The sequence below is a fragment of the Bubalus kerabau genome, chromosome 8 (genome assembly GCF_029407905.1).
Source record: "Bubalus kerabau isolate K-KA32 ecotype Philippines breed swamp buffalo chromosome 8, PCC_UOA_SB_1v2, whole genome shotgun sequence".
NCBI classification, from domain to species: domain Eukaryota; kingdom Metazoa; phylum Chordata; class Mammalia; order Artiodactyla; family Bovidae; genus Bubalus; species Bubalus kerabau.
Genome location: NC_073631.1, coordinates 61206854 through 61230888, shown reverse-complemented (window position 1 = coordinate 61230888; position 24035 = coordinate 61206854). Strand labels below are relative to the sequence as shown.

General features: G+C 36.5%; 1 long non-coding RNA gene across 7 annotated transcripts in view; it reads left to right on the top strand.

Annotated features, from left to right (window-relative positions):
- LOC129659201 (uncharacterized) overlaps positions 1 to 24035 on the top strand; it is a 185663-nt gene that overhangs the window by 135427 nt on the left and 26201 nt on the right. Inside the window, exons 1-2 of one of the 7 annotated variants that reach the window (XR_008717886.1) lie at positions 20946 to 21025; positions 22545 to 22618. The exons of 5 other annotated variants lie outside the window; for them this stretch is intronic. This is a non-coding gene — a long non-coding RNA (uncharacterized LOC129659201). Of the gene's footprint in view, positions 1 to 20945; positions 21026 to 22544; positions 22619 to 24035 lie in introns of those variants that run through there. One more of the 7 variants, XR_008717887.1, reaches the window with a different exon arrangement.

The window sequence follows — 24035 nt, the reverse complement described above, 5'->3', positions numbered from 1 at the left end:
ACATTCCCATTTTGGAGAGTGATCCTGATTTGAGGGAAGTCAGGGGTATTTAGCTCTGGATTTAAGGTGATCTGTATCACAGTCATGGTTCTGCCTCTAGGTCTGTGTCCTTTTCCTTTGTAGGGACACACAATTATTATGAAACTGAAAGTTTGGGTTGGAACAGCTCTTAGTTCCCTCTACCTGGAAAGTCTTAAGAGTTTATGTTTGTTTGTTTGCTTTTTAATGAATTCATGCAACTCTTTAACATCAGTAAGTCACCATGGCCACTATACATTTCTTATACAATATGTGCAGCCTCTGTCAGGCACTCTTAGACATAGATGGATCTGGCATAATTTTTAAATATTCTACCTTACCAGCACCTTGTTGTATTTGGGTAAGGCTGATTCCCCCTAGATGAGAAGCAGATCTTACGTGGGTAGGTCAGAATGATTTGTAAAAGTCCTCACTAGTTTCTTTCGAATCCCTTATCAGTTGCTTTCTGTCCCTTGTTTGTTCTTATTCTTCCTTAAGAGATGTGACTTCACACTTAGTGCCTCGTTCAGGGCAGTGATTCCATCCATGGACAATTTTAGGCAATAAGTCAAGGTGCTCTCTCTTTTCTACATGCAGGGAGCATTAGACTGAGACAAACCTGTAAAGAAATCTCTCAGAGAACCAACAACCATTCCTTATACATTTATAGTAATAATACTTCTAGGTCCCTGTCATAGATTATTTATGGTTGCTCTTAAATTTCTAATATGCATTATTCTACATTGAAAAGGCACCAGCATATCCAGAGTAATAGGCCCTTTGTTATTTTTTTCATTAACTTCCTTACTCCCCCTCAATCAATTATAAAAAGCTGTCTCTACTGATGTTTTTTAACACTTCCTACTTTAGTATTAACAGTAAATTTAATTACCATGTTGTTTACCTGTTCTGTTTTCCTTAATAAGCATCTAAATTATTGGACTCAAACCACACTTGCAACACCTGATCATAACAATCCCCCAATGATGAGTCTTCATTTATCATTGTATTTGACTTTTAATCCTTGAGACCTTTAAAAAATCCTGCAGAGCTGTGTTCTTAGTTAACATTTCTTGACTGCATTCTTGAAGTAAAATATTTTATGAGACTAATTTTTTGCATCCAGTTGCATTTATGTAAAAATCAAAAGGCAGATTGGCTAAGAGTAAACTCAGCCTGCTTATTCCCCATTAATTTGTGGTGTTCTTAGTTCATACTTTTTTTTTTTAATTTCTTTTTTTTTTTTTTTTCAATTGCTTTGCTCAAATTCTGGGATATTATTTTTAGGACCCTTCTCTCAGGAAACTCTTGATTATTTGCAGATTGATAAGTAAATATTCAGGAAAATCATGCATCTTCTTTATATTCCTTTCTAGGTTGTTTTTAGTCATATCTGACTTATTTTTACTGATGATACAGAGTGGGAGATAAAAGAAGCTTGTCAGTTCCTTGAGGACTAAAACTGTCATTCATTCATATTCCTTACAGAGGTTTAAATAGCAGATATTTAGTTAGTATTTCCTATAACTCTCAGTAGGCTATAAGCTCTGTTGGCCTGGAGATCACTTGTACACATTGGACCCAACAAGGACTACCATATATTGGTTGGCTTTCCCTCTCTCTTTTGTTTTTAATTTGTTTATTTTTCACATAAACATACATTTGTTTAATTTTTTTCACTGATGTATAGTTTATTTTCAGTGAAATGCACTGATCTTAGGTATGCTGCTGCTGCTAAGTCGCTTCAGTCATGTCCGACTCTATGCGACCCCATAGACGGCGGCCCACCAGGCTCCCCCTTCCCTGGGATTCTCCAGGCAAGAACGCTGGAGTGGGTTGCCATTTCTTTCTCCAATGCATGAAAGTGAAAAGTGAAAGTGAAGTCGTTCAGTCGTGTCCGACTCTTCGCGACCCCATGGTCTGCAGCCTACCAGGCTCCTCCGTCCATGGGATTTTCCAGGCAAGAGTACTGGAGTGGGGTATACAGTTTGATAATTTCTGACCAATGTGTACACACATAACCCACATCCTACCAAACTACAGAACATTGTCTTTATCTTAAATTTCCTTAAGTCTCCTCCCGGTCAAAACCTCCCTCTTTTTTTTTTAAGCATGTACTAGTTTTGCCTGTTATAGAACTTCAAACAGTAGGAACCCTTGTGTTCAACAGATTTTAACAGTTTTTGCGGTTTGTCCTTGTAGCTCATCCAGCAGTATTTTGTTTCATATGGTTAATGGGCATTGAATATATCATAATTTCAAATCCATTCTCCTGTTGTTGTTGAATTAGTATAAATTTGAAACAGTTAGCATTCTCTACAGTTTGTAGTGCTTGTGAATTAAGCTGCTATGAACATTCCTATACAAGTCATCTGTGTATGTATGTGTATGTGTATCTATTTTTGTTTCTCTTAGGCAGATACCTAGAAGTGGGTACCTGTTGCCAAGAGGTAAGCATATGTTTATGAAAAACTGCCAGTTGATTCCTCAAATGATTACTATTTTATGCTCTCACTAGCAATGTGTGAGGTTTCCAGTTCCTCCAAATCCTTGCCACAGTTGGCATTCTCAGTCTCAATTGTATCCTATTGGGGATGTACAGTAGGACAGCCACTTGGTAAAACAATGATGATTCATCAAAAGGTTAAACATAGTGTTGATGTAATGATCCAACAGTTCTCCTCCTTGGTACACACCTAAGAAAAATGAAAATATATGTTCTCACAGAAGTTTGTACAGGTTCAATCCTGGCAGCATTATTTATTTTATTTTTATTGAAGTATCATTGATTTACAATGTGTCAGGTATATAGTAAAGTGATACATATATATATATATATATATACACATTTTCCATTATATCTTATTACAAAATACTGAATATAGTTCCCTGTGCTAGACAGTTGGTCCTTGTTATTTATCTATTTTATGTGTATAACTTATATTTTATGTATATAACTGTGTATCTGTTCATCTCAAATTCCTAATTTATCACCCCCACCTCTTTCCCCTTTTGGTAACCATAAGTTTGTTTTCTATGTCTGTGAACCTATTTGTCTTTTTTAAATAGGTTGTTTGTATCATTCTTTTATTGTGGAATATATATATTAGATTATATATATTAGACTATATATGTATTTAGATTGTGGCATATATATGTATATATATATGTCACACCTTCTTTATTCATTCATCTGTGGATGGCATTTGCATTGCTTCCATGTCTTTCCTGTTGCATATAGTGCTGCTATGAATACTGAGGGGTGTGTGTGTTTTGTTTTGTTTTTTACTTTGAATTTTTGTCTTTTCTGGATATATGTCCAGGAGTTGGATTGTTAGATCATAATGGTAGTTCCATTTTTAGTTTTTTAAGGAATCTCCATACTGTTATCCACAGTGGCTGCACCAATTTACATGCACACCAGCAGTGTAGGAGGGTCCTCTTTTCTCCACACCTTCTCCAGCATGTATTATCTGTAGACATTTTGATGATGGACATTCTGACCAGTGTGAAGTGATACCTCATTGTAGTTTTGATAACATCATTACTCATAATAACCAGAATAGAAAATGGTTCAATGTTTATCAACTAATAAATGGATAGATTAAAAATGAAGCATAGTCATACAATGGAATATTAGCAACAAAAAGTAATGAAGCATTGATATATATTACAATATGGATGAATCTTTAAATCAATGTGCAAAGTAAAAGAAACCAGTCTCATGGCTACATAGTGCATGATTCCATTTATATAAAATGTCCAAAATAGGAAAATGGAGATAGAAAGTAGATTTATGGTTTTCTATGGCTTGGGGGATTGGAGAAGGAAATGGCAACCCACTCCAGTGTTCTTGCCTGGAGAATCCCAGGGATGGGTGAGCCTGGTGGGCTGCCGTCTATGGGGTCGCACAGAGTCGGACACGACTCAAGAGACTTGGCAGCAGCAGTAGTGGCATGGCTTGAGGGGCAGGGAGGGGAAAAAGGAGAAATGAGGAGAAAGACATGCTATGGGATCTCTATTGGAGGGGACAAAATGTTCTAAAATTGAAAGTGGTGATTGTTGTATAGACCTGTGATTATACTAAAAAAACATTGAATTGTACACTTATGGGTGAATTGTGTGCTGTGTGAATTATATCTCAACAAAACTGCTTTTTTTTTCCAAAATAACTTAATGCAGAGGGCATATAAGTACAAAGGCCCTGAGGCAAAGAGTGGTTGGTGTGAATGAGGAGCAATCGGAAGCTGTGTGTTACTTGAATGGAGTGAACACAGCAGAGAAAGTAGTGAGAGATGAGGTTGGAGAGGTAGGTAGGGGCCAGGATATGTAGGGCTGTGTAGCCCATGAGGAGTGTAGAGTCTATTATGAATGTTGTGGGAGGTCCCTGGAGGGTTCTAGACAGAGAATTAGGGTGATCTGATAGGTATAATAAAAACTCACTCTGCCTACCTGGTGGCTCAGATGATAAAGAATCCTCCTGCAATTCAGGAGACCTGGGTTTCATTCCTGGTTTGGGAAGATCCCCTGGAGAAAACAATCATGATCCACTCCAGTGTTCTTGCCTGGAGAATTCCATGGAGGGAGGATCTTGGCAGGCTATAGTCCGTGGGGTCACAAAGAGATGGACATGACTGAGCAACTTTCAATTTCTGCTGTCTGTGTGGGATGGGAACTACAGAATGGGAATAGGGAGAACAATTAGGAAACTCTGGCAGGAGTCTGAATGAGAAACGGTTGTGGGTGGAACCAGAATGGAAGCTGCAGTGGTCATGAAAAGTGGATGTATTAATATTTTGAAGTCAGAACTTCTTGGCACAGGAGATATTTAATGTAAGGGAAAGAAAACTATTAAGGAAAAAAAAGTGTGTATTTGGATGTGCGTTCCACTCCATAATAAAACAAAAGCTGACTTCATTATTTTAGTTTGTTCTAAAGACAAAATAACAGTTTCCCAGGTGGTTCAATGGTAAAGAATCTACATGCAATGCAGAAGATGTGGCAGAAGCCATGGGTTCGAACCCTGGGTGGGGAAGATCCCCTGGAGTAGGAAATGGCAACCCACTCTACTCTAGTATTCTTGCCCGAAAAATCCCACAGACAGAGGAACCTGGTGGGTACAATCCATGGGGTTGCAAAGAGTAGGACACATCTGAGCACACAAACACAGAACATTTTATTTGGAAGTGAAAACAAAATGGTCACATTTTTGTCTCTGCAAGCTCATATTTTATTCATTGGATAGGCATATCCAAATAAACTCAGAGAATGTTCTTAATATTGTTGATATAAAAAGCAAATTATCCATAAAGTTCAAACATATATTTTACATACATGATAATGACCTAAGAGAGAGAGAGAATGTTCTCTGGAAACATATTTCCCTGTGAAAATTTCATGTTGTAGCCCTGAACTTAATGTTTCCAATTGATCATTATATTTTCTTTTTTCTTAGCTTTGAGGTAATTGTTTAAACACTGGGAGGTCTTTCTGTTGGATGATTTTTGTGCAGCCATTTTTACCTTCTCACATGGCTTCTTCTTATGTCTGAGTACTATTTAAATTAAATGCTCATTTTCTTTATGTAATAATTTCCTAGTTGGTGTCTTTGCAGCAATGGATTTATTTTCTAAGTAGCATTTTGAACTACAATGTACACGTGGAAAAGTGTCAGCAACATTTAAATTTTGTATTTTAAGTGATCATTTATATGTACACTGCACCTTGCATGTATAGTTGTGAGACCAGGAGAAGATAAATAGTTCACTAGCCACAAAATGGATCAAGTGCATTGTTGACTGCAAAGATCATAGTGAGTTACAAGCCAGTTCATTTGTATTTCCATTAGGATCCACTGAATTGCATAATTATGCTATTGTTGTTGAGTGGTGACCTGCAGTAAAGGTGCCTGTGGTTATTGCCGAAGATTCTTATCAAGATAAACAAAGGCCTTAAATATTCCAAATAAATTACTCATCCTGAGACTTTAGTGTTGCAGGTTTGTAGGCATTTCAGAAAATTCTTTTTCGGTTAACCCTAGCTTCATCTTTCTCATTTCCTATGTCCCTCGTGGGGAGATGAGGAATCCTTCCAGTAGGGTCTCTTTTCTGATTTTAATGGTAGCAAAGGGTGCTCTAATCCCCAGAAGTAGGTGATATTATTGACTACTGTTCTCATTCATAAGGCACTTTGGGAAGCCAATGATCTGGCCCTTATTCATTCATGGTGGGTACTGCAATCAATCATGCAGTATGGCTGACATTAATGCTGCCTGCCATCAAGTCTCCTGGGCTCCTTTCTCCATCTCTATTTTTATTTCCACGGTGGGAACACTCTCCAAGGATGAGGAGAGTGTGGTGGTGGATTGTGACTTCCAGAGTGCTGAAGCAAGAGTTGCAAGTGCTCTGCTCTTGATTCGTGGATAACAAGGTTGAGGACAGTTCTTACTGCCCACAAAGAATTTTAACTGGAGTTAGATGTTAGCAGGCTGAATCAGTAGAGAAGGCGAGTGCCAGGCATTTGGAGGTACATACTAAATAAAGGGAAGAGAAACCCCAGGAAAGGGAGAAGGTGTAAAGACAAAGGGGGCAATTGCTTTTTTCTGTACCAAGGAAACATGCCATGCTTCCTGTACATGGCACAGGGCTGCAGATCAACCATCAAAGACATAAATAAAATTCTAGCAAGCTTCCTGATGCAAGCAGTACTCCATAAATGTTCACAACATGAACATCATTTATTGTTGTTGCATTATTCAATCTGATTTTTCCTCATAATGGAGATAGCTTGTATTTTTTTAAATTGCATTCATAGTGACCAGTGTTTTACAATTGGAATCAGCAACCTAGGGTGCAAACTGATCAGTTTACCTCACTGAAAAGCAGTTAGAAATAATCCACACAAGCATCTAGCCCTGCCTCAATTTAGACCCTGCTCATTTCCTGGTCATACAGCTTATAATCATTAAGTTACAAGCATATATGTCAGAACTACTGTTAAAGTAAGTCCTTAAGTAGGTACTATAGATGCCTATCAATCAAATGTGAATGTAAAGAATAGTTGCATATTTTCTCATCAGCTCTATTAACAACAAACTGAGAGTGGGAGAGACAGTCTTGTTAATGCTTCTGTTTTTTTTACATATATGATTTAATATGTCCAGCCATATGTACTTTTATAGATGTAGGAGTAAGTGGTAATAGGTCTCAAAATATCTATTATTATTGCAGTTCTCATTTTTGACCTGTGACTGGGCTTTGGACATTTTTAAACAGAAAAGTTAGTAATATAATTGAAAGCTGACTGTCTTCTTGGCTAGTAACTCTAGAATGCCAGCTTCATTGTTTATAATGGATAAAACTGGAAAAATGGAATAGTAATGGTTAGTTCAGCAGGTAGAATAAGCAGGTGATGAAACCGTTGGCTTCTCTGCTCTACCGTTCTGAAGGAGACATTTTTGAAACAATAAACATATTCTAGCTGGCCAGCTTTCACTCATGGCATACTATAAATCAAACACACAAAAATAATACGACAGTGAAAGGTGTGCACCCTGGAGTCAAGCTCTCTGTAAAAATTCCAAATAAGTTACTTAAAACTAAATTTTCTCATCTACAAAATAGGGTATTATTTGTACCTAATGTGTATGGTTTCAATGAGGAAGAAGTAGTATATGCATCTGATACTAGTTTAACACATATCTTTATCATTTGACCACTCCACATATTTCAGTTTCCCAAGGGGGAAAAACAACAGTATTCGTTGTAAAAGGAAACTCTCATAAATTAAAACTTCTTTCATTCTCAATTCCCAATTTGGTTACCAAAAAACTTTCAAAGAAATAATCTGATATCAAGATCAGCTCTTATCACAACCAAAGATGTAAAACAGGTAGAGTTAGCAAGACATAGGCGGTCATGAATTTTTTCTTGATATGTTAGTCACATAACATAAAATTCACTATCTCAAGTGTGCAATTCAGTGACTTTTAGTATATTCACTGTGTTTTGCAACCATTACCACTATCTAATTTCAGAATATTTCCATCGCCCCAATTGGAAAACCCATAACCCCAAACCTATTAGCAGTTCCAATTCTCCTCATTCCCCTATCAGTCACTAATTTACTTTCTATCCCTATGGATATACCAATCCTGAACACTTCATATATATGCAATCTTAAAATACATTGCCTCTTGTATCTGCCATCTCTCAGAATAATTTTTTCAAGGTTCATCCATGTCATAGCATGTAACAGTACTTCACTTCTTTTTTGTGATTAAATAATATTCAATAGTATAGACACCCAGATGGTGCTAGTGGTGAAGAATCTACCTGCCAGTCCAGAAGACGCAGGGACTCAGATCATATCCTTGGGTCAGGAAGACCCGCAGGAGGAGGAAACAGCATCCCACTCCAGTGTTCTTGCCTGGTAAATTGTATGGACAGAGAAGCCTGGTAGGCGGCAGTCCATGGAGTCACAGAGAGTCACACATGACTGAACAGTTGAGCAAACAAAATAAACAAAAATTTTGTTTATTTATTCACCAGTTAATAAACAGTTGAATCCTTCCCATTTGGGATTATTATGAATAATGCTGCTGTGAACGTTCGTGTTTAAGTTTTTGTGTCAACATGTTTTCAATTCTCTCAGTATATACCTAAGATTGAAACTGCTGATTCAATTTTATAGCACTTCTGTTCTATTTTAAAGAAACTGCAAAAATATTTTCCAAGGTGGCTACACCATTTTACATTCTCACTAGCAATATATGAGAATATCAATTTCTCTTCATACTTGCTAATACTTTTTCTTTTCTTTTGAATATAACCATCTTAATAGATATAGAGTGTGATCTCATTGTGGTTTTGATTTGCATTTCTCTAATAACCAATCATGTTGAGTTTTTCATGTGTTTATTGGCAATTTGTATATCTTCTTTGGAGAAATGTCTCTCCATCAGTTGACGGACCCTTTAAAATTGGATTGTATGTCTTTTTACTGTTGTATGTGAGTCTTCTGTATATTCTGAATGCCAGACCCTATATAATTTGCAAAATGAAATACTAAAATTTCTAATTTGCAAATATTTTCTTTCTTTCAGTGGGTTGTTTTTTCACTTTATTAATATTGTTTTTAAAGACAAAGTTTTTTTTTTTAAAAATTAACAAAGTTCATTTGTTTCTTTGATTGCTTATGTTGTAGGTATTTAAGAAACTGTTACCTAATCCAAATTTGTGCACATTTACACCACTGTTTCCTTCTGAGAGTTTTGCAGTTTGAGTTCTTGCATTTAAGTCTTTGTTTCATTTTGAGTTAATTTTTACATACTGTGTGACATAGGAGTCCAACTTAATTCTTTTGCATATGGGCGTATATTCATCCTGGTCATGAACTGTTGAGAGAGCCAGTCCTAGATAGTTCCTAAAACTCAAATGACATCTGGGCTGATTCTGCTGCTTATTGGTTGTGCTTAATAGTTTGAATCCTTGAAAACTATAGATAGTTTTAAAACATTTCCAATTAAACAGAAAATTTGAAGGACAGAAGAAATATAAAGAAAAAATGAAAATCACTCATACACCTAAAACTTAAGGCTAACCAGTTTAAATATTTTGCTGTATATATTTCTGTCTTCTATTTATGTATTCATATCATAAAATACCTAATCTTTTATAAATATATTTTAATTAATATGAGTATTTTACTGTGGCAAATTTTAAAAGTTTTGTTCATAGTATTAGATCATGTGACTGTACTATCAATTTCATTTCCCAATGTTACAGTTTTTAAAATTGAGTGTTACTATGAGTATTCTTATACCTTAATGTATACATGTGACTCTAATTATTTCCCTAGGTAAATTAATAGGATTTGAATTTCAGTATCAGAGGCTTTTGATTGATATTGCCTGCTCTCTAGAAATATTTCAAGTGATGATTGATTTTTGTCTCTGGAGTTGTTTTTAATTCTTTTTAGGATTTTTATCTCTCTGATTACATTGCTCATCTGTTGCATGTTACCCACTTTCTCCATTAGAGCCCTTAGCCTATTAATCATAGCTGCCTTAAATTCTCTGTCTGATAATCCCACATCTCTGCCATATCTGCTTCTGACACTTGTTCTGTCTCTTCCAACTGTGTTTTTCAGGTTTAGGTAAGCCAAGAAATTTTTCTTTTTTGTGGTAGCTGAACATGCATGCTAAATCACTTCCAGTCTTATCCAACTCTTTGTGACTCTATGACCTGTAGACAACCAGGTTCCTCTGTCCATGGGATTCTCTAGGCAAGAGTACTGGAATGGGTTGCCATGCCCTCCTCCAGGGGATCTTCCCAACCCAGGGATCAAACCTGTGTCTCTTATGTCTCCTGCATTGGCAGGTGGGTTCTTTGCTGAACATGGTACTGGGTAAAAGGAACTGTAATGAATAGGCCTTTAGTAATATGGTAATGAGATGAAGCAGAGACATTACTTTGCCAAGAAAGGTCTGTCTAGTCAAGGCTATGGTTTTTCCAGTGGTCATGTATGGATGTGAGAGTTGGACTGTGTGAAGGAAGCTGAGCACCGAAGAATTGATGCTTTTGAACTGTGGTGTTGGAGAAGACTCTTGAGAGTCCCTTGGACTGCAAGGAGATCCAACCAGTCCATTCTGAAGGAGATCAGCCCTGGGTGTTCATTGGAAGGAATGATGCTAAAGCTGAAACTCTAGTACTTTGGCCACCTCATGCGAAGAGTTGACTCATTGGAAAAGACTCTGATGCTGGGAGAGATTGGGGGCAGGAGGAAAAGGGGACAACAGAGGATGAGATGGCTGGATGGCATCACCGACTTGATGGACGTGAGTTTGAGTGAACTCCAGGAGTTGGTGATGGACAGGGAGGCCTGGTGTGCTGCGATTCAAGGGGTCGCGAAGAGTCGGACATGACTGAGTGACTGAACTGAACTGAATGAGATGAAGAGGGAGGGGAAGTTTTTTATAGTCTGTGATTAGGTCTCAATCTTTCAGTGACCCTATGCTTTTGGGCTATGAACTGCCTGTGTTTCTGTTTTTTCTTTCTGCTCAGGTGGGACCAGAAGCTAGGAGGACTAGAGGTAGGTGTTTTCCTACCTCTGGGTCAGCTACACTCTGATAATACCCCAGGGCTTGTGTATGCTAAGTTGCTTCAGTCCTGTCCGACTCTTTGCAACCGTATGGACTATAGTCCAGCAGGCTCCTCTGTCCATAGAATTCTCCAGGCAAGAATACTGGAGTGGGTTGCCATTTCCTTTTCCAGGGGATCTTCCCAACCCAGGGATCAATTCTGGGTCTCCTGCATTGCAGGCAGATTCTTTACAATCTGAGCCACCAGGGAAGCCCACCCCAGAGTTTAGGCCCCTGTTAACTACCTTTCCCTCAAGGCAGGCCTTGTTAAGAGGAACAGAGTGCTCTGGTATATTTCAAAGTGGTTTCTTTGCCCTATTCCCTATTGGAAGCACAAGGGAATTTTTCTCTGATATTTACTACGGGTACTTGGTGAGGCTCCTGCAGGTAAATATCACAATGTTGTAGGGGTCCCCTTATGAATAAGTCCCCCTGAATTTTTTAAAATCTCAGCTTTACTGCACTGAGTTTCCAGCAATTCCTCATTACGGATCACATTTCCTTACTTCATCCTCGTTTTCAAGGCTGTTTCAGCTCCAGAATCTTTTGTCTGGTAAGCTATTCCTCCTTGTAAATATCTGCCTACCTCCCTCTCTAATCTTGAGATCGGTTGTTTGCCCTGTGTCCTTCTCTCTCCTATGGTTTCAAAAAGAGTTGTCATTTTTCAGTGTTCAGCTTTTTATTATACTTGTTATTAGGACATAGTCACAACTTCCCAAATCCTCATATGCAGAACTGGAAATAAGAAATGAATGATCAACTTTGAATTATTTTAGTAGAAATGTAGGATTTACAAAAACTAGCTAGGAAGGAAGCCTAACCATCCCTCACTTGAACGGAAAGAAGTTTTGAGGAAGAAGTGTCAATTGAATTTTTACTTAAAGTCTACACTTTTCTTATTTCTTTTAAGGGAAATATTTAGAAGCATAATATCGTCTAAATTGAGACTGAATGAGGCATCATTTTTAATTTTTTGTGAACAGGATCTAGATATCATTTCTTTTGTAAACTCTTATAACATAATTAGTCAATAAATATTGATTGGCAACCTGGAAGAAATGTAATTTCTGAGACCCATGGGCTATGTATGTATGTTGCTCAGTGGTGTCCAACTCTTTGTGACCCTATGGACTGTAGCCCAGCAGGCTTCTCTGTCCATGTAATTCTCTAGGCAGCCATACTGGAGTGGGTTGCCATTCCCTTCTCCAGGGGATCTTTACAACCCAATGATTGAACCCATGTCTCCTGCATTGCAGACAGATTCTTTACCATCTGAGCTCACAGGGAAGCATTGACCCATGGGCTAGTTGCTTGAAAGTATCTACAGATCATAGAGCCCCTTCTAAGGAGTAATTCAACCACAGATTGTGGGAATGAGCAGTATTATGGGACTGTATTTTCTGCAGTAGGGGTTTTTCCTTAATAAAACCAGTGGTGAGCATTGAGTAGAAGGCTGATCCCATGGTATGGCTGCATACAAATACATGACTGGGTCAGTAAGATTCTACCTCTTAGAAAACTGACCTGGGAAATTTTATGAGACTAATGTCATGGAAAGCAAGGAGATGAAGCTGAATGAGTTTATTACTGAGGACATAAGATGGAACAGGAACATAAGCCATGATGACAAGCCAACAACATGAGAGAGAAGAGGCCATTAATTAAGTAAAGACTATGAGAAGACTGTGAGGTCGCCATTATCTTCATTACCTCCACCATAGATTCAGTTCAGTTCAGTTGCTCAGCCGTGCCTGACTCTTTGTGACTCCATGGACTATAGCACTGCCAGACCTCCCTGTCCATCACCAACTTCCAGAGTTTACTCAAACTCGTGTCCGTTGAGTCAGTGATGCCATCCAATAGTCTCATCCTCTGTCCACCATAGTTTGCTGCTGCTGCTGCTAAGTCACTTCAATCATGTCCGATTCTGTACGATGGCAGCCCACCAGGCTCTGCTGTCCTTGGATTCTCCAGGCAAGAACACTGGAGTGGGTTGCCATTTCCTTCTCCAATGCATGAAAGTGAAAAGTGAAAGTGAAGTCACTCAGTTGTGTCCGACTCTTCGGGATCCCATGGACTGCAGCCTACCAGGCTCCTCTGCCCATGGGATTTTCCAGGCAAGAGTACTGGAGTGGGGTGCCATTGCCTTCTCCGCCACCATAGTTTGGCCCCAGATAAATAACAGGGAGGGAACACAGCTCCACCCATCAACAGAAAACAGGATTAAAGACTTACTGAGCATGGCCCTGCCCATCAGAACAAGACCCAGTTTCCTCCTCAGTCAGTCCATACACATCTTACCCTTTCCCATCAGATGGCAGGCAGACTGAAAATCACAATCAGAATAGAATGGGAAAGACTAGAGACCTCTTCAAGAAAATTAGAGACACCAAGGGAACATTTCATGCAAAGATGGGCACAATAAAGGACAGAAATGGTATGGACCTAACAGAAGCAGAAAATATTAAGAAGAGGTGGCAAGAATATACAGAAGAACTATACAAAAAAGATCTTCACGACCCAGATAATCATGATGGTGCAATCACTCACCTAGAGCCAGACATCCTGGAATGCAAAGTCAAGTGGGCCTTAGAAAGCATCACTACCAACAAAGCTAGTGGAGATGATGAAATTCCAGTTGAGCTATTTCAAATCCTAAAAGATGATGCTGTGAAAGTGCTGTATTCAATATGTCAGCAAATTTGGAAAACTCAGCAGTGGCCACTGGACTGGAAAAGGACTGGAAAAGGTCAGTTTTCATTCCAATCCCAAAGAAAGGCAATGCCAAAGAATGTTCAAACTACCACACAATTGTACGTATCTCACACACTAGCAAAGTAATGCTCAAAATTCTCCAAGCCGGGCTTCAACAGTGTGTGAACCATGAACCTCCACATGTTCAAGCTGGATTTAGAAAAGGCAGAGGAACCAGGGATCAAATTGCTGACATCCACTGGATTATCGAAAAAGCAAGAGAGTTCCACAAAAACATCTATTTCTGCTTTATTGACTATGCTAAAGCCTTTGACTGTGTGGGTCACAATAAACTGTGGAAAATTCTTAAAGACAAGGGAATAACTGCCTCTTGAGAAACCTGTATGCAGGTCAGCAACCAACAGTTAGAAGTGAACATGGAACAGACTTGTTCCAAATCAGGAAAGGGGTACATCAAGGCTGTATATTGTCACCCTGCTTATTTAACTGATATGCAGAGTACATCATGAGAAACAATGGGCTAGATGAAGCACAAGCTGGAATCAAGATTGCTGGGAGAAATATCAAGAACCTCAGATATGCAGATGACACCACCCTTATGGCAGAAAGCGAAGAGGAACTAAAGAGCCCCTTGGTTAAAATGAGAGAGGAGAATGAAAAAGTTGGCTTAAAACTCAACATTCAGAAATCTAAGACCATGGCATCTGGTCCCATCACTTCATGAGAAATAGATGGGGAAACAGCGGCTGACTTTATTTTCTTAGGCTCAAAAATCACTGCAGATGGTGCCTGCAGCCATGAAATTAAAAGATGCTTGCTCCTTGGAAGAAAAGCTATGACCAACATAGACAGCATATTAAAAAGCAGGGACATTACTTTGCCAACAAAGGTCCATCTAGTCAAATCTATGGTTTTTCTAGTAGTCATGTATGGATATGAGCTCTGGACTCTAAAGAAAGCTGAGCACCAAAGAACTGATGCTTTTGAACTGTCATTTTGGAGAAGACTCTTGGGAGTCCCTTGGACTGCAAGGAGATCCAACCAGTCCCTCCTAAAGGAAATCAGTCCTGAATATTCATTAGAAGGATTGATACTGAAGCTGAAACTCCAAACTCTGGCCACCTCATGTGAAGAACCTACTCATTTGGAAAGATCCTGATGCTGGGAAAGATTGAAGGCAGGAGGAGAAGGGGATGACAGAGGATGAGATGGTTGAATGGCACCACCTACTCAATGGACATGAGTTGAATAAACTCTGGGAGTTGGTGATAGACAGGGAGGCCTGGTGTGCTGCAGTCCATGGGGTTGCAAGTTGTTGGACACGACTGAACGATTGAACTGAACTGATGAAAAGGTACGGTTAAACTACAGGGTGAGGATTTCAGTTATTAAGAAAAGATTGAAACAGATGTTAAAATAAGAGATTATTATCTAAGACTTCCTTCTGGTAGATTCCCAGATGGTTCAGTGGTAAGAATCCACTTGCTAATGCAGGAGCCACAGGAAACATCATTTGATCTCTGGGTTGGGAAGATCATCTGAAGGAGGAAATGGCAATCCACTCCAGTATTCTTCCTGGGATAATTCCATAGACAAAGAGGCTTAGTGACTACAGTCCATGGAGTTGCAAAGAGTTGGACATAACTAAGTTGTACATATTCCTACTGGTAGGATCTTGATTTGCTTTGGATCCAGAATGGCTGTTCTCTACTAAGTCCAAATCTGCTTTATCTCCTGTTTCATGAAATTTCATCTCACTTATGGTTCCATATGCATCCTTTAATAACCTACTCATCCAGGTCTTACTTAGCTACTTTTTTGCAACAGAACAGTCTAAATAAAATAACATATATGGACTTTTATCTACTTATATGTAGATAAAGCTTGAAGTATTTCAGTTTCTAAGACAAAAAATACCAAATATTTTCCCACAAACTCATTAAAAGAGAAATCTCCTTTAATTCAGAATAGTTGAATAATGTTGGCCATTCTTTGAACTGATTTTGTTATCTAGCTGTCCACCTAATTTATATTGCTTATGTTTAAGTTAAAACTTGTTGTAGGTTTTAGCAGAGTGTGCCAATAAGAAAAAAAAAAAAATAGCTTCTCTTTTTAAGTACTTCAAACAGTAAGCAGCTCACCAGTTGGGATTTAAGAGTTTTTCCCCAAAAACATTTATTATAGTTGGCTTCAGGGCTTTCTTCAGGGACATCAATATCAGTCTCTCTCATACAGTAAAGAATCTGCCTGCAATGCGGGAGACCTAGGTTCTATCCCTGGGTTGGGAAGATCCCCTAGAGAGGGAAATGGCAACCCACTCCAGTATTCTTGCCCAGAAAATCCCATGGACAGAAGAGCCTGGTGAGCTACAGTCCATAGGGTTGCAAAGAGTCAGACGTGACTGAGCAACTAACACAGTAGTGGTTTGAGAGTGATATTTTAGTTTAATAACATAACTATGGAATTCTTACAGAAGCTAGTCTAAATTATGCATAGTAAGTTTGCTTTTTTATATTTTTTCTCCTAAAAGATATAAAAATCAAAGAAAAGTTAATTTTTGTTTTTTACAAAAGGCTTCCCTTTACAGTTAAAACAACTCAAGCCCCACAAATATTTCCTATAAACAGTAAATATTTATTCTTGACTAGAGACCTTTAGTGATATTACACAAAATTAATACTACAAGAAGAGCAACAGAAAGTTCACAGGTATTTTACCTATCTTATATGCCCACTGCCAAAAACCCTTGAGAGCAAAGGAGATGCTCAGGTGGGTTGGTGACCTGACATAGTAAATAGAAGAAAAAGTATTTTATTCATTCTTAACACAAATTATTTAGATGAGAGAATAGGAGGTAAACAGTAAAAAGGGAAGAAGAAAGATTTGAAAACAGTTGGAGAAAATGGAAAGAATCTTAGACAAAATTAATACGTTTAAGGAAAATTATATACTGTGTCCATAAGCCTACTCCACAAACAAAGAAGGGAATGGTATGATTCATAAAGCAGTATTCAGTCTCTTACCCTATAATTTTCTAAGCACTTATGAATGCAAATTAGTGGAGAGGTAGAAATGTTCTTCTAACTCTAAAAGAGAATATAGACATCTGTTTATGTACAATTAAGCAATGATAATAAGAAATTTTTCTTATAACACTATAATAGTTCTTTTGTTAACCTTGCATAAAGAAAAATAATTCAGTTCTTTCTTCCAGTACTATGGAAAAATAGATTCTCTAAGAACTGTTTGCCATACAGAACATCATGCCTCAGCAAAGTTAATCATCTACTTTAAAGTACCATAGATTAGAATATTCCAGAGTCCCTATCATAAACAAAAGCAAATTATTTTCATGAAATATAAATTCAACATTGCCTTTCAAGATTACTAGAGATTTAACCAGCCAAATAAATGGGTCATAATAAAATATAGAAAAACACCACTTGTTGTGAGAGAAAATTAGAAGAAAATTTCAATTTCAGAAATGGAGCTCAAAGAACATTACATACTGAAATGACCATAAAATATACTTTTAAAAATATGAATACAATATTCAAGAAATAAAAAGCAAAGTTAAAAGGGGATGGCAAGTCAATTGCAAGTAACCTGGCAAATTTGAAAACCCCTTATAGCATTTATTTATTTATTTATTTTTCCCCTTATAGCATTTAAAATAAAAACACAAATATTGACATTTAACAATAAAATAAAAGTTAAATAATAGATTAATTACATTTGAAGGGAAAATTCATGAACTGGAAGGTAGGTCTGAAAAATTAGGCTTGAAGAGATCAAATTTATGTAAATCAGGGTAAGAGTCAAAAAGAATTTTTAAAAATTATCTCATTTTTCCTGCTGTATTTCTAGGTACAGTATTTAGAATGAGTCAGTCAATATTCAAAGTGATAATAGCTGAGACCTTTTCAGAATAGATATAGGAGTATTCACAGTAAATTCCAAATAGAATTAAGTAAAAACAGTCATTTTTTTTTTACTTGTAGTAAATGTAGAAGACAAAGGCAAAAAGAAAAAAGAATGAAAAGAAAGACCCCTACAAAGTATGACAGTAACCCCGTAGGAAACTTCTCAATAGCAATAATAGGAGCAAGAAAATAATAAAAGATTTTCTTCAAAACATTGAGAGGAAAAATAAGTATTAAAATAATATTGAGTACCTATAAACAATTATTTCAGAAGAGAGCAAGATTAAGGCCTTTAAAAATATAAAAATGAAGGCCTATATTAATAACAGTGTAGAGTAAAAAGAAAATGATCCCAAAAGGAAGATGTGAATGCAAAAAAGAATGAAATTCATGAAGATGGGGTATGAAATTAGTAAGCAGAAAAAAATCCTGTTGGCAATAAAATAGTGTTATTAAATTATATATATGTTTGTATATGCATATAAACATTGATTATTTCAAATAACAATTTTGGAGTTTTAATAAGAACAAGAAAGGGTTAGCGTATTATCGACTGGGGGATTTTCACAGAAACTAATGCTTATTATTGTAATATATCTCTGGTCAATACTGTGTTAATTAAGTTTGGAGTTTACTTTAAGTATATAAATTAAAGTTTTAAGGATGCCCACAAAAAAATAATAGATTAGAGCAGAGGTCAGCAAACTTTCTCTGTGAAAACAGTTAACTATTTCAAGCCTTGCAGCATACATGATCTTTCTAGTAGCAACTCTGCCACTGCGCTATGAAAGCAGCCAAAGACAGGGGTAAGGAACTGAGCTGAACGTTGTACCCTGGTTCTTAAAGCTTCATCTGGAAGTGACATGTCACTTTGTTCACAGCTCGAGAACTACAACAAGTCACATGGTCCCATCTAGCTCAAAGTAAGTGCACAGAAGTAGAATTATAAATATCTGGTGGACAACTCTGATGATTATCACAAAATAGATTATCTTTGTATTTTCCATATTGATGAAAAAAACTTCAATTTTTACATTGTCCAAGAATAAAAAGACTTGCTTTTCACCTTTTTAAAGAAAATGAAATGAGCATGACTGTATTTCAATAAAACATTATTTATGACAATAAGCAGGACAGAGTTGGTCAGTGGGCTGTAGTTTGCTTATCCCTAGGTTAGAAGGTATAACTACCAAACAATTTGAAAATTATAGGTTTACCAAACTTTATCAACCTAAATGTGGAAAAGGAAATAGAAAAAAATAAGATTAGAAAAAGCAAACAGATCCATAATGATGTAGATAAGTAGAATCAATAAATATAAACAAATTACAGTACTTAGAGATTGCTGAAAAGGTACAAAACAAAATCTGGTTTTAGGATCTTTACCAAAAAAAAAAAGAAAATCTTAGGCCACAGGGAGATGGAAGTGTAGAGATATACCAAGATATACCAGGAAAAAACTAATCTTATAATAGCATAAGAATGCTATTATATCAGCATAAATTTTAAGGAAATACATTTTGACGAGTTTTTTAAAGAGCATTATTATTTATAAAGAAGAGAGAGCAGAATAATAATAAGTTCATCAAGAATATATGGAACTACTAATATATATATGATGAGCTAAAAGTGACTGGATTACAAGGAAAAAATAGATGCATCAAGATAATGAGAACTTTTAATGTATTTCCCTCAGGAATTGATAGAACAATCAGAAAAATATTAGCAAAATATAGAAAATTTAAATAGCATAGGAATGAGCTGTATCTAATGAATAGTTATAGAAACCATTTCCTACAATGAGGAAAGACCAGTCCATAAAAGCAAGTCTTAATAAATTGTAAAGACTGTCTATTATTTTACCAACATTCACCCACTTCAGGGCTGTTAAGAACCAATTTAATTGCATAGCTTTGATAATAAAATACTATTGTTAATTCCCCCCACGATAATTTATATATTCAGTGTGTTGACAATAAAAGTGCTGCTAGTGGTTTTCCTGAAACATATAACATCTGATTTTTAAAATGTATATGGAAGAGTATGATCAAAAATGACAATTCTGAGAGAAAAAAGCTTGCTTTACCAGAAATTAAGACTTTTTATGAAGCTTTGTAAATCAAGACACATTGACTAAATACAACAGAACAAAGAATATCAAAATACATCTATACATATATAAACATGCAAGATATGACGTAATCATTGCGGATCACTGGGGAGAAATGAATTGTTAAGAAATGTCGAGAAAAGTAGCTCAATGTATGAAAAAATAAAATCGCATTCGTACCTCACAGAAAATGCATGTGCACATGAAAACTTATATTCACATAACAATTTCAAGCACATATATTAAGTCATATCTTTAGATATTTTAGAAAAATAATTTTATGTTTGCAAGTCATAGAAATATTTTTTGAACTTACAGCTCTGTTCTCTAAACACTCAATGATACATATAAATGCCTGAACTAAACAAATAAAGTTGCTCTACTACTATATTTGGTAAATGCCTGAGGCACAAGCCCTGGATTATATTTATATGAATGCTTCATAGTCTAACACTTCGTAGTGCAACAATTGGGCAACTCCCTGTTATGGCATAAAGCCAAATGAAAGGACAGATGGAGTTTGAAAGCAACTATTGGCTGCACAGTGACAATTCTCTGAGTGGCAGAAAAGGAATTTGAAAATTACACAGTACTCTTGGGATATATATAATGAACGAGTTCAGTGAATGACTCAGAATTATGATTATTAAAAATACTTCTCCCCTGCATTATTGGGTTGGTCAAGAAGTTCATTCAGAATTTCCCATAACCTATTACAGAAAACACTGAATGAACCTTTTGGCCAATCCAGTATTTACAGTGATGATGGCATGGCTTTTTGCAGGTGATAACATCTGTCTTGTGTAAGTATAACAAATTAGGGCCCAGAGTTTAGCTGTAAAGAGTAAAGTTTCACCATTTTTACCTATGCTAATTTTTCATGATATTATAATAAAATAATTTTAGAGTAGATAGGGAACAACTTTCAACTTGTTGTCCCACTTTTTTTTTTTTTTTTTGACATGTGAACATAAAGGGAAGAAACTGTACAGATGGCAGAGCAGCTTTTATTTGTAGATAGCTGAAAGATGAAAGAAGATATACTAGTCCCAACTTTAAAGTAACAGACGCTGAGCAATAGAATTGGATGCTGAATAGGACTTCTTCTGGCCTCCAAATGTAAGTAATAGGTTACTTACAAAGAGAATCAAACTTCTGATTTGTATACTAGAAGTTAGAAGACTATGGAATAGAGACTACCAACACTATTGCATGAGAAGATCTGAACATGAGAATCCATTATTTTAGTTAAGGTAGCAGACACTTAGTAAGGAGAAAGAAAGATACTTGTTAATATACAATATTCAAAAATTATATTAACTACATACTTTAAGTGAAGTAAAAGTGACGAAAATACATGGGTAAAGATTCTGACCTATTTGAATCACTTGGCTGTACTCCTGAAACTAAGGCAACATTGTAAATCAACTGCATTTCAAAAACAACAACAAAAGAAACAAATGAAAGGAAAATTTAACCAAGTAACAAATCTCAAAGGAGGAGTCAAGAGAGTGGATGACCAAGAAGAAGCAGTAATGAGCAATGGACCTTCTCCCCTGTTGTATGTAAATAATTATATTAACATATGGATAGTATTAAATGATGATGTGGCAAATGAAAAATCTACAAATAATCTAGGATAAAGGACTAGAAAATTTTGGTAAAATCTATAAACTGAGGTGAGAGAGATAATGACGAAGTAAAAAGCCTTTTTTGAGGGCAATTTTAGAATGGAAAAAGTAAAGGTATCTTAGAAGTTTTATCTTTTGGGCACAGGAAAATGCACATTGTGGAGGAGAAATGATGAGCGCCTTAGTTTTATATGATACTTGAAAATAAGTACCAAATTATGTATTTTAGGAATCAATTGCTTTGTTTTTGCTTGAGTTTTTTTTCCGCTAATTTTTAAAAAATTGAAGTATAATTAATCTATTTATATTAGTTTCAGGTACAGCATAGTAATTCAACACTTTTATAGATTGTATTCCATTTAAAAACTCACATATACTGTTGATGGGAATGTCAATTGGTACAGCCACTATGGAAAACGTTATGGAGTTTCCTCAAAAAAAAAAAAAAAAAACCTAAAAATATAATTACCATGTAATCCAGCAATTCTACTACTGGGTATATATCCAAAGGAAATGAAAACACTAATTCCAAAAGATATATGCACCCTAATGTTAATGGCAGTATTATTTACAGTAACTAAGGGAGAAGGCAATGGCACCCCACTCCAGTACTCTTGCTTGGAGAATCCCATGGATGGAGAAGCCTGGTGGGCTGCAGTCCATGGGGTCGCTAAAAGTTGGACACGACTGAGCGACTTCACTTTCACTTTTCACTTTCATGCATTGGAGAAGGAAATGGCAACCCACTCCAGTGTTCTTGCCTGGAGAGTCCCAGGGAAGGGGGAGCCTGGTGGGCTGCCGTCTATGGGGTCGCACAGAGTAGGACACGACTGAAGCGACTTAGCAGCAGCAAGGCTATGTAAACAACCTAAGTGTTCATGAATGGATGAATGGATAAAGAAGTTGTGGTATATACATGCAAATGGACTATTATTCAGCCATTAACAGAATGTAAATCTGCCATTTGCAACAGTGTGCATGGACTTAGGAATCTATTTTCTTTGTAGAAAAAGTGAAGAATTTTTAAATTATCAAAGAAGATTTCTAAAGGGGATGAATCATACCAGCTTGATCATACCAGGTAAAATATAGATCAATAAAACAGAAAGCCATGAAGGATGATAGTCAACATAAATTACAATTGAAGAAATACAACCAAGAATATAAGATATATTAAATGTGAATGGCTTTAAATCCCCATAAGCCAGAGATTCAATTTGGATTAGAAGGCAAAACCCAGAAATATACAGTCACAAGAAATGATAAAAGCACACTGCAAAAAAGAAAATGGGCAAAAAGACTCCCAGGCAACTGCAAATGCAAGTGGTCATCACAATATTAATACTAGACAGTGTGGGATTTAAATTAACAACACTAAACAATAAGAAGAGGACAGAGGTACATATGTACTCAGTTGCTAAATCATGTCTGACTCTTTGTGACCCCATGTAACACTGTAGCCCACCAGGCTCCTCTGTCTATGAGATTTCTCAAGCAAGAAAATGAGAGGGTAGCCAGTTTCTTCTCCGGGGATCTTCCCAACAAAGGGGTCGAACCTGTATCTCCTGCATTGCAGGCTGATTCTTTACCACTAAGCCACCTGGGAAACCCAAGATTGTCTAATCTGGAACAGTAAAACTATATTTCATGAAGATGATGTAGCAAACACAATCCTGTATGTCTAAATATTAGAGCTGATATAGAAAATAAAATTAATTTGAATGAAAGTCCATGTTGCCAAATTATGAGAGAATTTAACGTATTCCTTTTATATTTGGAAATGAAATGGCAATCCACTCCAGTACTATTGCCTGGAAAATCCCATGGACAGAGGAGCCTGGTAGGCTACAGTCCATGGGGTCGCAAAGAGTCGGACACGACTGAGCGACTTCACATTCACATTCAACATAAAAATTAGTTAAAGCGTGGAATAATTGAATGAAATAACATATCTGTTTATAATACAGATTCCAGGTGGCTCAGATGGTAAAGAATCTGCCTGCAATTCAGGAGACCAGGTTTGACCCAGGGTCGGGAATATCCCCTGGAGAAGGAAATGGCAACCCATTCCAGTATTCTTGCCTGGGAAATGCCATGGACACAGGAGCCTGGCAGGTTACAGCTCATGGGGTTGCAAAGAGTTAGACATAACTGAGCAACTAACAAGTTTCAGTTCATATAATATATAATACATAATTAAGATGCAAAGTTTATATACTTATATATATGATGTGATACATATTTGCATATACCATGAATAATTAAAACACTAAATTATATTTCAAAAACAAAAATAATGTTATAAATTCTTTTTAAAACATAGTTTAAATAATGAAATTAAGTAATGAAAATGGTACTAAAAATGTTAATATCCTAGAAATTAAAAAACACATTTCTAGATAGCCTTTGGATTAGAAAATATAAAGAAGTAAAACTACTTTGAGTGAAAAGGGAATATAGAGCAAAAAATTTCACCACAAACTATAGGACACAAGGAG